A 6,746-nucleotide genomic window follows, 5' to 3' on the forward strand; every position below is an offset into this window, starting at 1 on the left:
CTGAATACAAGTGATGAGAAGACGGTGCTGTGTTTGTCATTCATAATTCTGTCACTTATTCATGAGAAATAGTTGGAAATATCTTCTCCAGAATTAGAGACAGGCATCAAACTCTTCAAGTTCTTTTGATCAAAAGCATCATTGTTTACCTTGCAGCAGCCGTTTCTTTATGCAGGTAGATATCTAGGCCGCTGCCGCTGCTGAACAACCAGGGAATAAAGTAGGCCTGGCTGAGAAGCTCTGATACCGAGAAAAACTTCTTTTCATAAGAGTGCAGCCTGAACTTACTGCTGGGCTCCATCTGCACATCTTTTCAAAGAGCACAGGCCACATGTTTCCAGGAAAACCCAAATGCAATGAAAACTAGGGATTTCGTGTTTTCATATAACTCCTGCTTTTATCTCACTTTTACACTTGTTGCTTTGTCCATAAGCAAAGGCGAGAAAGGGGCGAGATGGAGCTAATTTTAAGGATTTTGAAGCCCTCAGGAGAAAGCCAGATCCCTCTGTAAAGATTTATTTATCAACTCAAAAGCAAGCAAGGGAAAGCAAAGTCAAAGACAGGGAAACATGAGATTTTACAGAAGGATCTATGAATGTACAGCTATTTGAAGTCAGAGGCAGCAGCTGTGTAGCTGGGGGGAACATTTTTTGGAAGATAGAATAAAAAAGCTGGCAAAGCAGTTATCAGTGCGGAAAACACAGTAGAAACGATGGTATTCAACTTGTGCTTAGAATGGATCATTTGTCACGACTTAGTTTAACTTTAAGGAAACATTCAACATTTTGCCAAATAAGATTATTGGCTTTCTTGACTTTCTTGAGTCAGATGAGAGAATTGATACCATTCTCAGTTATAAGACTGATATTGATTTTCTACTGCTGGCAAACAAGTGAATAAACACATTTGGCAAAATATTGAGTTATAGCTGTAAATATATCTATATGTAAATATATCTTACTTTTGACAACAAATCTGAGACTTAGTTTCTGCACAACAAACTTTAATAATAATGCTTTTTGGGCAGTGGTGGCCTAAAGATTAAAGCAGCAAGCTTGGGTTTGGAAAGTCACTGGTTCAATCCCAGGACTGACAGGTGACAAAATAGTGTTTCCTCACTATACTAAACTCCAGTGGGGTGCCTTTGAACAAGACCCTTAACTCCAGCCGCTCCAGTGAAGGTGGTCACAGGTCACTTAATTTAATCTTTTGCAAATCTGAGGTGACCTAACACATTAAATTTAAAGGAATACTTTGACATTTAGGAAATGTGTCTCTTTGCTTTTTTGTGAGAGTTACATAAGAAGACTGACACCACTATTATATCTGCCCCTTAAATACGAAGTTACTGCATATCGCCAGCAGCTGGTTAGCTTCACTTACCATGATGGGGACAGACTGTAAGTTTAAAGCTGCTTCAAGACATGAGTGCACACTTAGCCCTGAACAGTTAAACACTTAAATAAAGTCATAAATACAAGTGATTAACATTCTGACACTGCTTCTCACACACAACCATTTAAATATTTCACCTGTGGCAAGAGCAACAGGTGATAGTTCATGTTATTCAAAAATTAAAACTAATCACTTTTCCCCTCTATAGTGGTGTTTGTGTCTTTTCACAGTTGCCTGCCTAATAAACATTTATGCTCCAAGTAGAGTCACAAATCTATGAAATTCAAATGTTGTTCTCCTCAGTACAAAGAGGAGCAGGGTGTGGATGAAACTCAAAGTCACCTGCTCTGAGTAGTGCTTTGGGTATGTTGTGACTGAGGAACTGCCTTCAAAAACCCTAGTTTTCTTTCACATTGGTGATAATAAAGGACAGAATTTAGTCTAGACTTCTTATCGACAGAATTAAAGCTTTTTATGCCAGCATGAGTGACAGATGCGCCAGACTCAGTGTGTCACAAGTAGAATTAAAAGGCTATTTCATTAACTGAAACATTAAAAAGGAATCAGCACAGGTGTTAAAGGAGCTTAAGGCCTTTCACGCCAGCAGATCTATGGCAGAGCTGCTGCTAATCTAAACCAGCCATTTGCCTCAAGCAGTGATACACTGCGGGAGAAATATGGGCATCCATTGCTTTTATGACTGTATACTGCCAATTTTTACGTGTTAATTGAGAGGAGTTAAATGTCTTAAAGGCATAACTGACTTTCGAACATTAAGGTTGCAAGGATAACTTCAAACAGACTAAAGACAAGTCAATTCTTTCCTTCTCCTTTTCTCACACCATTTTCACTGAACTATGTGTATATGAAGTCATTAAATGCCACCGTGGAGTGTGAGCCAATTAAATAAGAGCACTAGATATTCTTATCTCTATAATAAGGTAGTTGAAAAATGTCACTAAATGGCACAAATGCATGCTCTCAAAGTTTCAAATCTGTCAGTTTTCTTTAATGCCAACTAGACAACAGTCACATTAATTATTCCTAAAAGATTACACCATTTCAGACAAATTACATCTGGACCTCCCTGTCTTCAGTGTGCTCATACTTGCTCAAGTTAAAAACCTCTTGGAAGGAGTTTTTTTTTTTTTTTTTTTTTGGAAGGGTTTTTTTTTTTTTTTTTTTTTTACAGTTCCACTTCAGAATAGATGAAGCCAACAGTAACATGAAATGGAAACTAATACTGTATTAATATACCGGCTACTAACACACACTTCCTACTTCCATTATCTTTAACGTCCCCTGGAGTAACATATGTCGGCAAGTTTCAGATGGCAAACTCCTTTATCTCAGCCACAGCTGGTGAAGCTATACACAGAGTTAATCAAGATTAGTTTCAGGTTTGAGATTTTGCCTTTTTAATAATGTGGAGGTATACTTGTCATTCACCCAACTTATAGCGCAAGAATCAAATGTAGGCTTCTCTTAACGCTCTCAGTTTTTCAGCTGAAATCAGTGGTTTGATTAGGGGCCTGTCTAATTGCTTCATAACTGGCATCCATTTGATTAGCTGCAGCGCTCCATTCTAAACAAATTAGGACTCAAACAACACACACAATTGAAGAAATTGCTGCCTTGTGTGCATATTTAATATTTAGTCAAATTTAATTTCTGAGAGACATAAGGTACTGCATGTTTGTCAGTGGGTTGTCACAGCTGAAGTGCATGAGCTGGTTTGTTTAAACAGCTCTTAAACTTATTGACTTCATAGCTTTGTGTTTGCACTTGTAAGCACAGACAAAGACCAGCAACTCAATAGAGCTTACCAGGATAAATGCTGCTTGAGTGCCACGAGGACACTCCGATCTCACAATGACGTGATAAAGGGAGGTTAGCTACCTACATGAGTCAATGCGTGTAACCTGGGGAATGTTGCTGAGACTGTTTGACCTTTAAGGAAAGCAAGACATGAGTGGCAACAATCAGCTGGTGGCAGGGGGAGACCTTTAAAAGGGAGACCACTCACTCACTTGTCTTCTCTCAGTGAATTGAGCGATCACTACTCGGAAAGGTCGCAAGGAGAAACAGAATGGATCCGTACGTACTGTAAATACCATCAGGGAGAGTGACAGGAGACAATATGAGAGAACGTGAAAAAGTACATATAAAAAAGAAATAAAGTCAGAGAGTGAAGGGAATGAAGACGAGGCCGTGGCAGCCGAGGACGCCTGACAGACAGGTAGTGATTTACTGCCATCCTGCTGACTCATGTTGTTGTCTCTGTCTCTAATTGACAGTCAATTATCTCTCCATGACAGCCCCATCCAATGGCGAGCCGGTCTGTGTGAAGGCATTGTCGACATTCCTGGGGCATGGCCAAGTTTACAAGACTCAACTCCAGTGACAGATCAATCCTGCTTGTCGACATCCTTCCTTCCATTTGCCTTGAGAATCAGGAAAAAGGCCCATTGTAGTGATAAGTAAGGGATGGCCTTACACACCTATGCTGCAGGAGGAAATAAAATGGTGCTTCTGAATGTGTAAAAGGGGCTGATTGCAGGGTGGGTGATTGCACTTGATTATTATGCTTTACAAGAATGAATAATGATGATCAGAAGGGGTAAAAGAATGAATGTGCTTTTTAAAAAATGTCAGCTCATGCTGTGTTTGAAGGCAGAACATCCAGCTGTGTTGAGTGAGCCTCTAATTGGGACACAATGGACATGAACATATCTGTAGTGTTTCTGAAAAAATCTAAAACTATTAGGCTGCAGGCACTGAGTTTTCTCAGAAATACAAAACAACACATGAGGACCTGCTGAAAGCTTCAACCCTGTGGTTCTGAGTATGATGCATTAGCCAACCAGTCGACCGCCAATTCTTAATTCTGATGTTGGGAAAGGAATCCAACTGTTATGGATATTATGGAAAAACTCTTATCCTGGGTGAAAGGTAACCTGTGATCATTGTATTGATGATGTGGCTGCAGCAGCAGGGTCACAGCAATATAAAGCACGAAGAAGCAGGATAGAGAGATTTAGAAATGTTAGACGAGCCTTGCTTTCCTGTGTGGTGTTTTATGTGCTTTGGGTCCTTTTGTGGTCCTTGAGGCACAACTCAGGACCCAAGGTTTTTTTTTTCAATCACAGCTGTAGCTGTAGATGGATTCTTTTAGGCAAGGTCTAATCTCTCATCATCGATAAAAACAGCTTGATAAGGGTGTGTACTTGGCTCGGAAATGAAAAGATGCATTGTGTGCCACCAGGCATAGAGAGCGGTTGCAAACATCCTCCCAGCACCTGTCCAATCAGGCCAAAAGACCCAGTCTTAAAATGTTTTCCATTAGTGCTGCTGGTGATTCAGTAGCTCACAGGGAAACACTAGTAATTGGCTTCTGGTTGTCCCCAGCTTTATCAGTGGATTACTTTCATAGATAACTTGGAGCTAATTAATCAGGGGATGGAGGGACGGATGGAATTTGCCTTTCACTTTTGATTTTCTTTCAAATCCTCACTCTTCTCACAGGGTTCAGCAAGCTTTTTTTTGGAACTGCTGGAACACAGATACTGACTCTGAGAAGTGGTAGAGATCAACACTTCTAGTGCTGTCGAATTCAAGGAGCTTTGTTTTTACATGTCTAATCCATCGTTTAAGTCTCACACTGCCACTGGCGTTTTGTTTGAATGTTTACAATACGTGACTGCCGGCTGCCTCTCACACTCATTTGAATACAAAATAAATAGTTATCATTCTAAAAAAAAATAAATCACACTGTGTTCACATAATTGCTTTGATACAATCTAAGAATTTAGTCTATTAATGCCTCAGGAACTTCTTTAATGGAAAGTGACTTAGTGTTGTTGACAAAGAACGATGGAATCTCTGCTTTCCAGCTCAGAATCCTATTGTTACACATGTGTAATAAAGAGCAGCAGTATAACCTGAAACACGTACACAGCACATCTTTGAAACAAGAGAGATATGATCACCCATGGTGCTTTATTATAATTCTCTAACTGTTAACAAGCAAATGTCAGCATGCTTCAGTTATTTCTTGTGACGGTTAATTAAATTAACGGCATGTTCATTTTAATGGCACTGTGTGAGTAACGTGGTTACATGTTCAGTCACCCTGACTGTCAGAGGCTGCAGTGGGTGGCAATAAATATTAATGAACGACCAAATGAATTCTATAGTCTTGTGATCACAGGTTCTACAGGTTTGAGCACTGCAGAAATATCTACTTGCTCAGCAAATCAGCCTAGTCTTTTCCCTTGTTGCTGACTCTATAAAAACACCATTTATCTCAGTCTGCATTCATGAACCGAGGGCCTGTGATCATATAGATCACAAACTTGCTGCCTGCAGATGTCTTCTATCGCCATAGCATTGAACAGAACCATAGTGCCATACTGTAGGCAGGAAGCCCTCCCTCTGGCTATGGAGATCCTTCATGTCACCCGTCCACAAGCTGTTGTTTGTATAGCATCTTCTCCACAAGCTTCTTTGCCATAAAAGGCTGTGAGCTTCTCAGGGAGACTTCATTTTTTACATAACATGCCAAAGTACAAGTGACACGAGTGATACATTTGTTGCATCATGTTGGATCTAAAAATACTGGCTGATGATCTTGGTGAACCTGTTACTGCTCAGCAGGGAAACTCAGACCAGACTTTCAGTATCCAAAAAGATGTAAACTCAACTTATGCGCATTGTTGGCATTTGGCTACATGTGTATTACACACTGCCTTTTTAACACAAATAAGAGACACTCTATGTTTTTATATTGGAAAAAAACTGTTGAAAAGAGTGAAACCAACAATCGTATATCAAGTATTGTCGTATTACGTGTCACTGTTGTCAAAATCTTTTGACATGTCCCTCAATTACAATGAACATGGGTGCTATAGCTTATTGTGAATCAGTCCCATAAACATTGACTAGCACTCCAAATTTGCTGCTGTAAATCTTTCCTAGGCAATATACTATTTATACAAGTTTGGTTTAGTTTAGCTAAAAGCTATAGTATCAAACTGTTTTAGAAAATTTACCTTGTAAAATAACAGTATATAGCTGTGACCTGTTTACAAAGATTTACTTCTTCTGTTGGAACAATTAGTGCCATACAGTTTTCATTTCTTTTCTGGTGGGACATTCCTATTTTCAGGATCGCCTATGCATCCCAAAATGCAAAGTCCGCAGACTTGGGATGCATGAGGTGCATGTATGTCCAGCCATTGATGTCAGCTTGATGTAGTGCAATTGGAAGAAAAAGTAATTATCTCTTTTCAGTTTGATGATTATTTTTCCCCGGCCTTATTCACCTGCTTATTTTCAGTAGTGGTGATTTT

This window comes from Monopterus albus, unplaced genomic scaffold, assembly GCF_001952655.1.
Source record: "Monopterus albus unplaced genomic scaffold, M_albus_1.0 scaffold62.1, whole genome shotgun sequence".
In the NCBI taxonomy this organism is placed as follows: Eukaryota; Metazoa; Chordata; class Actinopteri; order Synbranchiformes; family Synbranchidae; genus Monopterus; species Monopterus albus.